The sequence below is a fragment of the Marmota monax genome, unplaced genomic scaffold (genome assembly GCF_021218885.2).
Source record: "Marmota monax isolate L192 unplaced genomic scaffold, Marmota_monax_Labrador192_F-V1.1 WCK01_AAM20220418_F8-fsc00293, whole genome shotgun sequence".
NCBI lineage: Eukaryota > Metazoa > Chordata > Mammalia > Rodentia > Sciuridae > Marmota > Marmota monax.
In genome coordinates this window covers 58250-76014 of record NW_026694586.1, presented here as the reverse complement: position 1 = coordinate 76014, position 17765 = coordinate 58250, and the positions used below count along the sequence as shown (strand labels likewise).

General features: G+C 37.4%; 1 protein-coding gene across 1 annotated transcript in view; it reads left to right on the top strand.

Annotated features, from left to right (window-relative positions):
• The window catches only part of Cntnap3c (contactin associated protein family member 3C), a gene marked incomplete at its 3' end in the record, with an annotated part of 109051 nt that overhangs the window by 37286 nt on the left and 54000 nt on the right, over positions 1 to 17765 (top strand). The gene's annotated exons all lie outside the window — the stretch shown is intronic.

The window sequence follows — 17765 nt, the reverse complement described above, 5'->3', positions numbered from 1 at the left end:
ATTAAATCCAATAAATTCATTCTTCTGTGACCTCTGATAAACTGAGGTTTCCAATAAGCAGAACACTTAAAAATACATATAATGGAGAATCTCCCTATGGAGCATGTGTTCAGGAACCTAGGTGGCCCTTGTCATTCGTGGCCTGTAGGACTATTTGAGATTACTGTAAATCAAAGCTATTTTCAGTTATTTAAAATGATATAAGTGCCATATATTTTTTAAAATTTCTGTGTACATGTCCATGCTCCTTTTAGAGGATTTAAATTTTGTTTGCGTAACTTTTTGATTATTCCAGTAGCTCTAGTTTATTATAGACTTAGTACTTACTAGGTTAGTCACCCTGTGCTCTGAAAGACAGGCTCTAAAGGGAGAGTGTTGGAGCTCTCAACACAATACCTGTACCTGGTTTGTGGAACACCCAGTGCAGTGTGGACTAAGGAAGGTTTGTCAGAAGCAGAAGAAATTGCTTTTTATTGAAAATACAGTTTAGGTGGTTGCCAGGGGCTGGGTGATGGGAGAAGGGACAGATAGTGTTAAGTGAATACAGAGTTTTTGTTTGGGAAGATGAGAAAGTTCTGGACATGGGTGAAGGAGACAGTTACAGAGCAGGGTGAATGGAGTCATGCAGCAGAACTGGAGGTTGAAAACAGCTAAAGTGGTGAAGTTTATGATAATGTATAATTTGTTACAGTAACAAGATGCATAGTTTAGGTTTGTTTAATACAGGCTAAGAATATTGGATAACTTTCCCCCTCAATCTCCATGGCAAGAGGAAAGATGTTAGCTTAAAAGCCACTACTTCTTAGCACTTTGCTTATGATAAGGCTAGAAGGCCACAATGATCATAATCCTGGGGTAACAAATTGCCCTTAGTAGAATTATAAAACTCTGTTACTTATTATATGGAAATATCTCAGAAACTCTTATTAGCTTGCAATAAATGTTGGTGTTAATTGAATCAAGAACTAGTTCTCTAACAATAGATGAAAGAGCACAACAGGGTGGGATTTGTAAGAAATTTTGCTACTGGCCTTGAAACAAATGCCAGGTATATGATTAGAAGTAGATATTAATGTTGAGCTAATTCAAAGAAAACCAAGTCCATGGCAGGTTTGAGATGAACATTGATTAGGAATGAGTAACATGGTTGGGGACATAACTTAGTGGTAGAACTTAACATGTTTGAGGCCCTGGGTTTAATTGTTGCCTGCACTGGGTGGGAAAAAAAGGAGCAAGAGTTAAAACTTAATGAAGAATCTGTGAATATAGAAAACTAAATACAGCTTTTTCATCTTAGATAAGTAATAGCTAATGCATGCTAATTCTTTGTTACATTAAATCAGGATTGTGTTTTTAACCCCACCACGCAATTAAATGACTGAGAAATGGTGAAAATTCTTATTTTTCACTTAAGCCAGAGGGAAGCCACATCTAAGTGTCACCATGTGCCATTTTGATTTCTGGCAAATTTACCATATTAATAAGTTAATATTATAAGGAACAAAGTTTACCCTAGGTCACCTGTAAGGGCAAGGAGTCAGTTACTCTGTGATTTAGGCTGGTTTCTAATGGGTGTCTCTGGAGAGCCTTATTTGGAACAAAACAACTCTGAAGGCAACTTAATAGTTTTGCAGGCAGCGCTTTCCTTTCCCTACCCCACCAAGCTTAGGGAGAAATAGTGTCAAGAATATTTGCATTCATGGTGGTTCCTCTGTAAATGCTTCTTGAATTAATGGATTAACTTCTGTAATCATAATTTGGATTCATATTTCAGAATCCATTGAAAATTGGGATTGATTTTGGAAGTTGATTTTTTAAAAAATTATGTGAAGTATAATTGCCATATATGATGAAAAGAATAAATTTGAAAATATAATTAATTTTAGGTGACAGTATATTGACCAAGTACCCTGCATTCTTTTTCTTTTTTGATGTTCTCAAAATTATAAAAAGTTGATAATGATGTAGTAAGCACATGAAAATATTTCGATTTTCAAATGCTTCCTATTAAATGATTTTTAAAAATAAAAATGGGGAGGATTATTAATACCAGACCATATGTGTGAGGATGGTGCTTCCCACCTCTGTTCTTGGCCAGCACTATGTGTTTAGGCTGTGTGTAGAGTGGTGTCAGGAGCTGCCTGCTCTTGCTCCCAGGGAGCTTACCCAGACACACTAACTTTGCTCCCTATATCACCAGCACTGCATGGAGTGTGCTTGGTAATAAAATGTTTGCTGAATTAAGAGATGGGTAAAACCTATCATTATTGATCCCCAGACCCAATTAAGCCCCCTCCTATTCTGCCTTTCTCTTGATATTTGCCTCAGCTTTATTTGTCTTAGAATCCAAGTGTAGTTTTTCTCCTTGCCTGTATTTTGAGCTTCTTTAAGACAATGCTTGATCCTCTTGGCTATCGTTTGATGGTATAGTCCCCTATCCCTATATTTGGAGATAAGAATCAAAGTTATGGTCTAAACTAAAGCAATGGGTTCACTCTTTGGTGAATGTAAAACCAGTAAGCACACCAGGAGATAGAAGACTGAAGGAAGATTTATCACTTGCATCATGTCTAGAGAGCACTCAGGATAGCTCCCACAGCAGCACCTCCCCAAAGGAGGAAAGAGGCTTTTGCTGGGAAAACTCACATGCACGAGTGGGCTATTCTTGAGCATGTTCCTTCAGAGATTGTGCTTCTTAAAACATTTCTGGTAATGCCTCCTGGGCAGAGAAGTTAATATTATAAGGAACAAAGTTTACCCTAGGTCACCTGTAAGGGCAAGGAGTCAGTTACTCTGTGATTTAGGCTGGTTTCTAATGGGTGTCTCTGGAGAGCCTTATTTGGAACAAAACAACTCTGAAGGCAACTTAATAGTTTTGCAGGCAGCGCTTTCCTTTCCCTACCCCACCAAGCTTAGGTAGTCTCTAAAAGCCCCTGCCTCCCAGCTACCAGTATCACCAGGTGGGGACTTTAGGTGTTAATCACAGTGGTTCTGCCCTCAAGAGTGGGATTAATGCCTTATAAAAAAGCTGGATTAACTCTCTGGGTTCTTTCCCTTCCAACTCTGCAGGAGGGCACACTTTCATTGAGGTGCAGGGCTTCCCCAGACACTGAATCTGCTGGCAAATTTACCATTGAAAATTTACCATTAAAAAAAATTCCTTGTGCTGGGAGTGGTGGCACACTCCTGTAATTCCAGTGGCTTGGGAGGCTGAGGCAGAAGGACTGTAAGTTCAAAGCCAGCCTCAGCAAAAGTGAGGTGCTAAGCAACTCAGTGAGACCCTGTCTCTAAATAAAATAAAAAATGGGGCTGGAGATGTGGCTCAGTGGTCAAGTGCCCCTGAATTCAATCCCTGGTACCAAAAAAAAAAAAAAAAAAAAAAAAAAAAAAATTCTTTGTATTAGTTACACTTTTTATCAGTGAGAAAAATATGCATTTATTAATATTGTCATTGAATTGGTTTTCTTTTGCTGCTGTTACAGTGACCTACAGTCAGTGGTTTCATACAAAACACAATTATTAGGTCATAGCTGACATAGGTCTAATGTCTGGGTGAATGTTGGTGAATTCTATGTGTAGATGTCAGCAGGGCTGGTTGTTTTGCTTGCCTGTTTCTTTTGCTGAGGCTCTGGAGAAGAGTTATTTCTCAAGCCCTAGAACCTTTCCCAGGTTCACTGCTTCACTGGGAGGGATTCCAGGGCTCAACATATGGTCCTATCCTTGGGTCTGATTTACTGCAGCTCGGAGCACAAACCAAAGTTAATAAAGGCAAGAAGCACCTGGGGCAGGAGCCTGAGACCAGCATGAGCTTCTGATAGTCCTCTTTTCTTGTGGCCCACTGGAAGTACTTCATTCCTCTGTAAGTGGGTAATGAAATCTGACCTCCAGGGAAGGTCATTATCATTTTGGGGGAACAAGTCATATTGGAAACCTCTGCCTCGCACATAAACAAAATGGATTTCCAGAAGGAAAGAGGTGTTGAGTGTCAACCACCCTAATTTTACAAACTGTTCATTCAGGACTAGCCAGCCACCCTCATCCTCAGGGTAGTGGGAGTGGTTTCAGATGCCGCTAGACAGAACTGCTCTGCCACCTCTCCTGTACTACTCACTTTGGACTGGACAACCGTCACTCCGTGCAGTTGTAGGTCTGTGGCCGCCAGTGGTGTGGCAGGTCTCTCAGCTCTAAGTGTTCCCCTATTCCTTCTCCTTTCCTGGTGGCCCCTCCACAAGTGAATGGTGGAGACCCTTGAATGGTATAGATCTTGGGTCCTTCTGCTGCATTTCCTTTTCTTCTTGTGCTAACAGCTAGAGAAAGTTTTCTGCTCATAGGCTTAGGCTGGATCAACATGATCATCCAGGGTTACCTTTCCAACTTCAGTCATGTGTAAAAAATCCCTTTTTCTGTAGTTGTCTCATATTCACATTTTTTTACACATTAATGAATAGATATCTGTGGGGCCATTCTGCATGCCATACCATATTTACACATCCTGATTGTTGTTGTTTTATTCCTGCATTTCGTTTGCTTCCTACAAAACAATTTCTGCTGGACCTTAAGATACAAATATTGTATGAAATAATTTCGAAATGATACCCAAGCACCTGCTCAGGGTTGGTGGGTGGGGATGACTGGATGCTTGTCACTGGCTTAAAGCCTTGTTGCTCTAACCTGTATCCTAGGAAGAAGACTATGTATTTACTTCCTCCCTGGGATGTGGACTTTCTCATATTTTATAATAAGGCTCAATTAAGTACTTATTCTCCAGCCTCAGAATATTTCGGATACTCTCTCTGTCCTAATTTTTTTTTCATGTGGTCCTATCTATGTGCTGTGCTAACTTTATATACAACTGCATGCCAATAATTTCTCATCCACCCCCCCCCCCAAAAAAAAAAAAAAAAAACTATTGGGAAGGATGTATCATAACTTCAGCTCCTTACTGGAATGGGGCACTATTAATGGCCTTTATTCCTGCTACTTGGGCAGGTGTTCCTATGCTTTACAATGTTGCCTTTGGGATGTATTAATTGGTACATAAACACAATATATGCCTTTCTAAATGCACGAAAATTCCAAAGCTGACACCTGGCTAGTCACAGTCTGTAGTTAATAGGTTTAGACCTGTAGGACCCTTATGCAAAGGGACATTTTTTTTTTTTTTTGTAAAGCATTTTTTTTTTATTGGTGTTCTGTTTCACATTGATTTTTTTTTTTTCCTTGAGGAGTGACTTCTTTCATGGCTGAACTGCATTTATAGCTGAAAACAAAGAAATAAATTGAACATATTCAAAATTACTGTTCCAAAAGGAAGAGGTCTTTTTATGTGAGGGAAATTTAGAAATGTGTCTGAAGTTATGGGTAAGCCTACACCTTCTAATATCAAGAGACACAGTATGTCTTAGGGCATTCAAGCTCATTTGATGTATAGACTGAATGTCCTCATCTGAAATGTTGTTTAAACAAAGTCAGATGAGCCATATGGCAGAGAAGTCACGTTTCCTAGAATGTGTGACTTTTTTTCTTATTTTTTACTAGAAACTTGGTTTAAAAAGTTGCCTTATTTCACTGATCCTTCTTTATTACATTTTGCAAGTTTGCAGAGATTTCTTTTTCTCCTCTTCTTCCTTTCCTTCTCTTCCTCCTCCTTCTTTTTTTTTTTTTTTAACAAATTGAAGGCTTATAGTAATCCTGTGCTGAAAAATTCAGTAGGCAACATTTTTTTCCAACAGTGTGTGCTTACTTCTGGTGTCTGAGTTATATTTTGGTAATTCATGCAGTATTTCAAGCTTTTTCATTATGATTCCACATGTAACATCAATCTGTGGTCTTTGGTATTACTATTGTAATTGTTTGGGGGCACCACAAACTACTCATGAGATGGTGAACAAATGTGACCTTTGTTCTTATTCTCCATCAACTGGTATTCCTCATCTTTCCCTCTCCTTGGGCCTCCTTATTCTCTTGAAACAAAAACATATTTAAATTAAGTGGTAATAATTCTGATAATAATTCATGCCAATAATATTAGCAATACCTTGTATTTATTGGGAATTTACCACATAACAAATTATATCCTCATTTTTGAAAAAACTTGGCATCATTTGTTTACAAATGCAGTTAGTAATTGTACAATGGCTTCTAAGTGTTTAAGTGAAAGAAGAGTTTTTAAATCAAAAGGTAGAAATAGTTAAGCTCAGGAAAAGGAGGCACATGGAAAGATAAGACAGGCCAGAAGCCATGCCAACAGCCAAACTGAGAATGCAAACGCTAAGTTCTTCGAGGAAATGAAAAGCGCTACTCCAGTGAACACAAAAATGATATGAGACTAAAACAGCCTTATTACAACATGGAAAAAGTTTTAGTGCACTGGATTAAAGATCAGCCACATCATTCCCTTAAACCAAACCCTAATCCACAGCAAGGCCCTAAATCTTTTCAATCCTATGAAGGCTGAGAGGAGTGAGGAAGCTGCAGAAGAAAAGTCTAAAAGTAGCAGCAGTTGGTTTATAAGGTTTAAGGAAAGAAGCCATCTCCATAGCATGAAGGTGAAGCAGCAAGCACTGGTGGAGAAGCTGCAGCAAGTTACCCAGAAGATCCATCTGTGACCCCTCAGGAAGGTGGCTACACTGCACAGCAGGTTTCCAGTACAGATTGGACAACCTTGTATTGGAGAAAGAGAATGTCTAGGACCTTTAAAGCTAGAGAGGAGAACTCAGTGCCTAGTTTCAAAGGACAAGCTGACTCCTCTCTTTTTGAAGTCTTAATGCATCAGCAATTTTAAATTAAAAGCCCATTTTCATTTACTATTCCAAAAATCTCTACAAAAGAAAGGCCCTAGGTAACCAAGGAGCCTGCTACTCAGTAGGCTGTCCATGGATGAGCAATTTCACCTGAGATTTTGATAGAAATATCAAATCAACCAGTACCCCCATGTGGCTAGACTGTCGCTTGTCCTTTTTAGCTATGAAAGTTCTAGACAGTATCTTCTTCCAATAGAAGGCTGTTGTATAGTGTATCCACCTTCCTCAACTATCTTGGTTAGGTTGCAGTAACTTGCTGCAGCTTCTACATCAGTATTTGCTGCATCTGGCATCAGAATCCGGGTTCTGAGTTCTCCAGGGGATTCAAATACAAGTTAGTCTATGGGAAGCACTGATCAAGACAATCTAAGTTTCATCTGTGGGAAGGATTACTCTGCCCCACCTAGATCCTAGGGGACTGTGCCACCTGCTTAAGGAAATAGCTTGTTTTGTGCATGTGTTAGTGGAAATGGATGATCCTCTCTGCAAATGGACTTTAAGACTGCTGCTTCTATTGTTTCTACTGACCTGGTAGAGAAAAGCCCAGTGTGCTAATTGCTTATCCAGTGTGATTCTTATTGCCTTTTATTTAATATTTATTTTTTAGTTGTAGTTGGATACAATACCTTTGTTTTATTTATTTATTTTTATGTGGTGCTGAGGATCAAACCCAGGGTCTCACACATGTGAGGCAAGTGCTCTGCTGCTGAGCTACAACCCCAGCCCCAGTTCTAATTGCTTTTTATCAATAAATAACAACTAAATGATTTAGAATTTGTCCTTAAGAACTATATTTCCTGAATTTCACATTCTGTTTTAACCAGGGCTTTCCTCTTTTTATTAAAGCCTCACCAGAACTCTAATTTAGAAGGTTATATCCCTGTGAATTTAGGTTGGGAGTTATGATTCAGAATGTATTGACAACTTGCAATTTAGTAGGGTTTTCCTTAAAAAAAAGTCTAATATAGCAGTAATTTTAAATTAAAAGCCCATTCTTATTTACCATTACAATTTTTCCTTAGTCTTTTCTTAGAGAAGGCATTCTTCTAAGAAAAAACTGTCAAAAAACACATTTAAGAAAAATCAGAAATTATTTTATATAGCCAAAAGTTCTATTATAAATAATCCTATTTAATATGTTTATTTTGCATTGAAAAAATGTGTACCACTAGATCCTTAGATGAAAATAAAATAGAAATAACAATTTGAAACATTCTTTAGGGAAAAAACATTCCAAGTGGGGAAAAATAGGAAATGTAGACTAATTAATGAGGCTAGTTAATGTTGTATTGAAGTGTTAATTTGGAGTCTTAATGCAGCAGCAATTTATGCTGTTTCTGGGGGAGAGGTTTTGGGGTGCCAGACCTAAGCAGAACAGAGGTTGGGCATTCTTTCACAGTATTCTAAAAGATCTCAAGGATGATTCCAAAGGTGTAGAGTAGAAGAAATGACAGTAGAATATTGGAAACAGGATGGGTGGGATGGGTACTTCTGATGTATCTACAGTGTTTTATGTATTAAGAGAGTCTGATTATCCCTGCTAAATCTAAATTGTAGGTATATGTGTAGCTATTATCAAAAATATAATAAAGAATATTGAATTTAGGTTTAAAAGAACTGTGGATATTTGTGTTAATAGATCAAATGACCCCAATGAAATAAAAATAAACAGGATAAGAATGGTGTCAAGTCACAATAAGAACAACTTAAGAATCACAGATAAGAAAAAAAGTGTTTGTGTGAAAGAATAAGACATTCTAGTAAGGATGCTCGAGGAGGGGAAATTCACTTCACAGCCTATTCAGTTATTTATGCATTGTTTATTTCAGGTCTAGGTGTATTACCATGACATGCCCCTGTTTATAATTTTATTGCTAATGAGCAGGTGACTCAAACAGAGCCATGCCCCATATCATCTAGGAAGGTACAAAGAAGGTAGGGTCTCCTGGGTTTGTCCTCGCTGTCAGAGACCTGTCCTAGGTCCAAATTCTCCAGGTCCAAATTCTCCACCTCCAAGACTGATCTGTTGCAGAACAGCAGCAACACTTCAACAGTTCTATGCAGTCACTTTTATGTACTTCAGTTCATCAGCTTCGTACCATATGCCTCACCATATTGGAGGTCATTGATCCCTTGCAGGATTAGCTTTGTCCCTCAGGCAGTCTTGTTGATTGCACATACCATGATGGACAACAATTGCCTTTTCTGTATGGTTTCTTCCCCCCTGGGCCCTGAGAGCTACTTGGTCAGGGATTAAACTTCTCAGAGGGCCAGGTCCATTATAGCTTATCAATATAGATTTGTTGGATTGAATTAAGGAAAAGACCTCAATCCAGATGGGTAGTTTAGGGAAACGGAAAGCTTGCCAACCACATGATGCTGTTTCTGGGGGAGAGGTTTTGGGGTGTCAGATCTAAGCAGAACAGAGATTGGGCATTCTTTCCCACAAAGTTGGGCAAAGTAGAATGAACCTAAGAAGGGTGGTCCCATTTGTGCTGGATCATGTGTCTCAGTGACAATAGAGATAAATGCTGGACACAATCTTTAGAAAACCCAGAGCAGCTGAAAAGGTTATAGAAAGTGAATGGACCCTCTGATCTGTAACCACATGATAATAAATGACTCCCCAGGGGCCATTGATTCTGTATCACCCGCCTCCTGTAATGATTTGCTGCTCTGGGAAGATCTCTGTTCTTCCATCTATTATATCTCTCCCTTGTACATTAAACTGCTCAAAAGCCCTTCCCTTTGTACAAAAATTGCTTAGACCTGCCCCAACACCTAAAACTTTTTATTATCATTTCTTGCATCATACTCTTTTACTTCATCTTTTGCTTATTTCACATAAATTCTGGAGTCAGAGTCTGTGGCTTGTTTATTTTCTGTATCCATGGTACCTGCCTCATTGCTTTGCAAATGTAATAATTTTGCTCATTTGAACTGTGTTTTTGGGTTTGGAGTGAGAACTGATATGGTAGGCAAGAGGAAATTTAAATATGTAATAAGATAGGTAACAAATCTCAAGACATTACAAATTACAGCTTCGCTTTTTATATAATTAAGTGGTTGCTGAAGTGGTATTACTAGAGACATATGGAAATTAGGATGTACTTTATGGAAAAGATAAGTTATAAACAATAACATGAATGGAGGCTGCCAGACTCACAGGAGAGAGTGCTTTAAAATTAGGATATTTTTTAATCATTTGAGAGAACAGGCTATTGAGATTTTTTTCATTTTAAGAAAGAAAATGAGTGATGGGAAAATTAAATTCTAACAAAAGGATGCTCAGCAACGCACATCTAAAGGCACTGTTGAAGAGCTGGGTTTCAGGAGGGTGGGAGGCAAAGCAGCATGTCACAAAATTTCTTCTTAAACCACTGCAGTTTAGTTGGCTCAAAATCATAGGACATTATACAAATGGTGAGGCTTGTGGGTAAATTAGTTGAACACTATAAATTCTAGAGCTTGTATACATAATGCAAATATGTCAAATGCATAAATATTGAGGGATGATGTCCTGACATAGAAGATTCAAGTGTTTTGGTGACAGACTAATTGAAGTCTTGAGAAAATGCCCCACAGTAGAGGTGAAATGGTCAGGACAGTGTTGTGTCCACAGCTCTTGATAACTCCTGTAGGTTAGGGATCCCACAGTATTGATGCCACTTGAAGTTAGAATAATCTTTTGCCTTTAATGCAGAGCACAACTTCTAAATTTTCATAGACATAAGCATAATGAAATAAATGATATAAATTTGCAAAGGGGGTGACAGCATTTAAGTATATTTTAGATGTAATAATAACCTCAAAACACACGATGTTATGAGAATTTCTGATCAGCAGGCCCTAAACTTTCAGAGTGAGAAAGTCAGGATGTCATTGAAAAGCTGGATGTCCTCAAGCATGCTTTAAAGTCCCAGACTAGGAGACACAGTAGTTTAAACCTGGGTTCAACAAACGCTTTCTGTAAAGGGACAGATAGTAAATGTTTTTGGTTTTACATATCGTAGAGTGTGTGCTGTGACTATCAACTCCATGGTTGCAGTGTGCAAGCTGCCATGAGTGATTTGTGAATGAATAGATATGGTCATGTTTCAATTAAACTTTTTTTTTTTTTTTATAAAATCAGACAGTTCCTTACTTGGTCCTGGTCTGAAGTTTGCTTACCCTTAGTTTAGAATATTTCATATCTATCTATCTAATGTGTGATGTAGGGATCCAGAATTATGTACTTTTCCAGATTACTACCTGGTATTCCCCAGGTCATTTGTGGAACAGTATTGAACATCTATTCAATGGGAGTCAGTATTGATGCGGATGTGAAATGGATCTGCCCACTAATCTGGAATAAGTTTTCCAGTAGAATACAGTTGTCTTCATGAATGAGTTGTGTTTTTTAAACACATGTTCCTTTCCCAGATTTTTCTTCATGATGAGATAAGATCCTAGGCTTGTGCTTCTGCCATTTTTCTTAATGTGTTCCCAAAGAATACCAATATGGAGTTTCTCTTACTCCTGAGAAAATAGAAGAAAAAAAAATTAAATGATATGCCTTATGGACTTTGAAAGATGAAATTTTGAGCTCTCCTTTCTAGTTTCTGTCCTTTCTTTACCACATAACCAAGTGCATTCAGTTAGTTAGAGAGGGAAACAATTTGAGAGGCATAGAAATCAGAAATCTAGATAAGATATTATTATTTGCTTTTTCAAATACACACACACACACACACACATACACACATGCACACACTCCTCAAAGACCATACAAAAGCAAAATAACTCACTAGTATACTTTTTTTGGCGGGGGCGGTGTACCAGGGATTGAACTCAGAGGCACTTGACTACTGAGCCACATCACCAGCCCTATTTTGCATTTTATTTAGAGAAAGGGTCTCACTGAGTTGTTTAGCCCCTTGATTTTGCTGCGGCTGACTTTGAAGTTGTCATCCTCCTGCCTCAGCTTCCAGAGCTGCTGGGATTAGAGGCATGTGCCATCTTGCCTGGCACTAATGTATTTTTTAGTGAAAGCAATGCAAATTAGTGCCACAAACACTTTGAGAAGCACTGATCCATAGATTCAGGTAGGTGGGTACGTGTCCACATCCGTGTTAATATGGTCCCTGTTCAATAAGTTTACAGTACCGTTCAATAAACTAGGTAGCCATGATGCAAAAATGTATGGAGGTTTATCAACAAAACTAAAAATCACACTACCATATGACCTGGTAATCCCACTCCTAGGATTCAGAATCTGTTTGTCAGAGGGACCCCTGCATGCCTGTGTTTATTGCAGCATTATTCACATCAGTAAGATGAGTAATCCGCCTAAGTGTCCATCGATAAATGGATTTAAAAAATGAAGCATATTTGTAAAGCAGCTTTAAGAATGAGATGATTTCTGTCATTTGTGAAAACATGAATGAACCTGGAAGATATTATGTGAAATGAAATAACCAGGCACAGAAAGAATTTACTATGTAATCTCACTTTATAATATGAATTCTAATGTAGTTAGAGAAGGCGAGTCAAATGGTGGATACCAGAGAATGGGGTTGGGAGAGTGCACATGGAGATATTGACCTAGGGTATGGTGTGCCTTTCCAGTGCAATGGTGCACACCTGTAATCCTATCTACTCAGGAGGCTGAGGCAGGAGGATTGCAAGTTTGAAGCCAGCCTGGGCAACTTAGCAAGACCATGTCTCAAAATAAAATTTCAAAAAAGGGCTTGAGGATGTAGCTCAGTGGTAGAGTGTCTAGTACTCCCCCACGCCGCCCCCCAAAAGCCATTTACTGTTTTCATTAGAGAAGAGAAATAAATTTTAAAGATCTACTGCCCAGCATGATAATTATAGTTATTAACAATGTATTATACATTTCAAATTTGCTAAGATAATGAATTTCAAATGTTCCCAGCATAAAAAAGGGTAAGTAAATAATGTGATAGATATGTTAATTAGCTCAAATTAGTCATTCCACATTGTGTGCATAGTATGTCATAACATGTAATTGCATCTCATAAATATATGTTATTATTTTCTAACTAAAAATAGGATAAATTTTCTTTTTATCTAAAAACATTAGCTAAAAAATTAAAAGAAATATAGATCTCATTTGTAATAGGATCACAAACAATAAAATGAACAAGAAGCATTAAAAAATATTTAAAACATCACTAAGGGGCATTAAAGAAAACTGGAACTAAGATCTGCTGCTATAATGATGTGAACTCACCTTAAAATACCCGCAAAATGATGTGAGATCTTTTTGAAATTCATGTTGAAATGCTTTCATGCAGAAATACCCAAGAGTGTTGGTGAAAAGACTAGTAATAAAGGGAATATATGTAAGTATATATATAAATGTAAATACATTAATATTTCCTTTATATAAGGAAAATATAAAACTTAATTCTAGCTATTCAGCACTAATTCAAATTAATAATACTAACATTGGCACATTAATGCAAATGTTAGTAATGAAACATAATAGAGTTCATTAATAAATGCATTGATATAATAAGCATATAATATATGTTTTAAATCAGTATCAAAAAGAATTATTCAACAATTGATCTGAAACAATGAGGTAGCTATATGGAAAAAGTATCCAAAACTGGATCCCTACTTTATACCTTAAGTATAGAGAAAATAGTGACTTAAAGCATCCACAGATAGGACAAGCCACTCTCATGAGGAGGTGCTACATAACATTGGAGATGACATACCTTGCTGTGCTCCTATGATGAAAAACCCAGGTGCCACAAAATTAGAGACTGATCAAACTGCTGTGTGGAAAAAAAATGCTATCAGAAAACATTAATCATAAAGGTGGAGAACATTTTAAGTATATATGACAGAGCCAATTTCCTTAGTTTATAAAGCACTGTTATAAATCAATGGATAAGATTAAAAACTATTATTAAAAATGGGCAAAGATAGAAATAGGCATTTTACAAAATTAAAAAAGAGATCTGTAAATCTGAGAAAAAGATATTCATTCCCTCTTACCCATGAAGAAATGCAAGATACAACGCCAGTGTGCTGCACAAAATATTTGCCAGTACACTTGCTTAGGACAGTACTTTCCCAATGGTACTATATCATTTTAAATTTGTGCATCTCGTTTGGTAGCTCAGATTAAAATGTAAGTAGCATATGAGATCTATGATAACGGTATATCAAGGAGCATAAAACTAAGGTGACAAAAAAGAATAGAATAAAAGAGAATTATGAAACAAACAAGAGAAGTTAACATAGCCGAGTACCTGGTGAATCTCAGAGCCCATGCTCTGTGCTTTGTACATATTTATTCCCCAAATCCTTGCCTGGGCCCCACTATATAAGAAAAAGGGAATTGTGTGAGAGAGGACACCAGTTATACAGGGTCACCCAGCTCGTTATGAAGCCACAAGGACTGAACCGAGGCCATTAGCTGCAGGACCTACACTCAAACCACTTCATTTTAGCCAGCATGGGGGACTCATATCAGAGAAGCAGTGACAGTAAAGCTAAAATAATCCCGTGTAGGGAACCTCTCCCTCCAGGCACAGGGGAAGCAGGTTCTCTCAGTGTCAGCAGGGGCATAAAATGACCAAACCCTTTCAGGGCTGTTTCTATGAAATTTAGTCAGTGTCTAAAAGCACCCGTAGTTCATTTCTCCAAGAAATGACAATCCAAAAGGGGTGTTTTTTTTTTTTTCTTTGAAGAGCTATGGATTTAACCTAGGACCTTGTGCATACTAAGCAAGGACTGTACCACTGAGCTTTACTTCCAGCCCCAGGATTGGTGCTTTAAGTCCCCTCAAGATACCATCTACACTGTAACACACCCACTGTTTTGAAATTAATCATACAGGGACACTCACAGAGGTGAACAGAAGGTACTTGGACAATACTGATTGCCTCATTCTTTACAGTCATGATCCCTCACATAAATAGATAAGTACATGACAAATCATGATGCCTCCATTTTATGGAATAGTGGAATATGCAGGTCTTTTCTGTGAAATGAATGAAGTAAATGTACTTATTGATAAATGAGCTTTAAGAAACATTTGGTAAAGCACAGATAATGTACTACATTGTGCTGCCATTTGAAATTCTCAAAATGAACATGTACCTATATGTGTACCTAAATGGGAGTGTTTTTTGAAAGATACATAAGAAATTATTGATGGAATTTATTATTTTGGATTATAGAAGTAGAAGTTAACAATATAAAATTATTTCCAGTTTTAAACCACATGCATGCATTGCTATTCAATTAAATACTAGGTTTTGAAAGACTTAAATAAAAAAAGAACAGTAAATAGCCTTTTAAAAAAATTATAGCAAAAGTACATAACATTCAATTTACTATTTTAGCCTTTTTAAAGTATGTAGTTCAGTTGTGCTAAAAATGATCACATTATTGTGCTAAAAATGTTCACATTGTTGTGCTACAGATCTCTGGATCTTTGTCATCTTGCAAAGCTAAAACTCTGTACCACTGAACACTAATTCCCTCCTTTCATCTTTTTTAAAAAAAAAAAATATATATATATGTATATTTTTTAGTTATAGATGAACGCAATATCTTTTTTCTCTTTATGTTTACCTTTAATATCTTAAAGTCATAACTCTAATTTGAATGTTTACCAGCTAAATTAAAAAACTGTGCTCCTTTAACAACTTCATCCCTACCTGTTTCAGTTGTTCATATTACAAAATTAATATATATGTTGTATGCCAAAAACATAATTACTTTAAATGTATTATTTTCTTAAATTATGTAGAAAACGAAAAGTAGACATACAAATAATTGCTGCAAGAATAATCACTTCTTCAATTGATCTCACACTTATTTTAATTAAGATGAACACAATCTTAATTAATTTATTTTTATATGGTGCTGAGAATCAAACCCATTTGCGAGGCAAGTGCCCTACCACTGAGCTAAAGCTGCAGCCCCTTCCATCTTTTTATAGCAACCTTTCTACTTTGTTTCTTTGATTTAAAATACTTTAAATACTTTCCACAAGTGAAATCACATAGTGTCTGGGTTTTTGTTTTTATTTTATTTTTTAAATTTTTATTGTTGGTTGTTCAAAACATTACATAGTTCTTGATATATCATATTTCACACTTTGATTCAAGTGGGTTATGAACTCCCATTTTTACCCCGTATACAGATTGCAGAATCACCTCAGTTACACATCCATTGATTTACATATTGCCATACTAGTGTCTGTTGTGTTCTGCTGCCTTTCCTATCCTCTACTATCCCCCCTCCCCTCCCCTCCCCTCCCCTCTTCTCTCTCTACCCCCTCTACTGTAATTCATTTCTCCCCCTTGTATTTTTTTTTTAGTCCTCCTTTTAGTTCCCTCCTGACCCGCAGGAGAGATAGGGAGAACACGCTGCGGCCAGGAGGAGCCAAGAAAGGAGAGGGCGGACAGATCGCCTGCACCCAGCCCTCCCTCGCCAGAGGACAATCAGACATGTCAGGGAGACCAGTTAAGGCTGGAGCTGCTTTATTGAGGAAGCACACACAGCTAATATAAGGCACAGGAGCCAATCAGGATAAAGGTCAGAAGGGTGAGGAGAGTTCAAGTGTACACCCATTTTACAGGCAGTAATGGGAGACATGAGCTGTCCAAGAGGGCTGAAGGGTTCTGAGCCTATCCTAGGGGTGGTCTGATTTTTCGTCACAACCCACCATAACGCCTTCTGGCTGATCACTAGGCGCCATCTTAGCCATGTGCGGCTCCAAGACCAGGAAGTGAGCATCTGCCGCAGTCTGGCTGGGCACAAAATCACGAGCCACTCAAGCAGGAACAAAGTTTATTTTTTGAAACTGCCGCCAATGACCGGTACCGCCCAGGAAGAATTTTTTCTTCCACCCACGGGGCCTCCTCTCGGACCGCAGAGAGAGCTCCTCCCCCGGAACTCCCTTCTACTGTACTTCCCCAACCAATGGGAACTCTCCAGGAGTCCCATAGCCGGCCTAGGTGAACAGCAGGAGTCCAATATCCATATGAATGCAAATCTTAACATAATCATATCATCTCAATGGCTAGCTGGCGTCACCTTTCGACCAAAAATGCCATGCATCATATACTTGGCTCTTAGCAAGCATCAGTCTGCAAGTTAGGTTTCCTTTTCTCCATCATAGGTTTCTATTTCTCTGATGTGATGTGCCCCTACAACATAGTATATATCTTCTTGTTAAAGATTTATTTTTCTTAGCATATTGCCTTTAAGGTTTATCCGTTTTACAGCATGTGGTTGGATTTCCATTTTTTATAAGGCTGCATAATATTTCACAATATACATATACCACATTTTTCATCCATTCATCTGTTTATAAATATTTTGGTTGTTTCTACCTCTTGGTTATTGCAAATAATGTTTCTAACTCTTGATTATTGCAAATAATGCTTTGGGGATATATATACCCAGAAGTAGTATTGCTGGATTATATAGTAGTTTTTTAAAAAATATTTTGAGGAACTTTCATGTTTTCTGTAGTGGATGCTTTATTTTCCTTTTCTATCAATAGACAGCATGTAAGGATTATAATTTCTAGTCACTCTTCCCATAAAAGTGCTTTCTTTTATTTCCTTTGTCTACTGAAATACAATAAGTAGTTCTTCTTTATCCATGGTTTTTCTTTCTGTGTTTGTTACCATTCTCAACCATTTTCTAAAAATATTAACATTTGTCTTTATTCTTTGATGAGAGAGAGACCATAATCACATATATAACTTTTATTATAGTATATTGTTTTAATTGTTCTATTTTATTATTAATTTTTTATTGTTACTTGTTGATAATCTCTGTGTCCAATTTATAAATTAAACTTAATCACAATTGTGCATGTATAGGGAAAAAGTATATTTAGGGCTTGGCACTATCCATAGTTTTGGGCCTCCTGAACATGGCCCCTGTTTGTACAGTAGGAACTATTATACCCTTAGGATG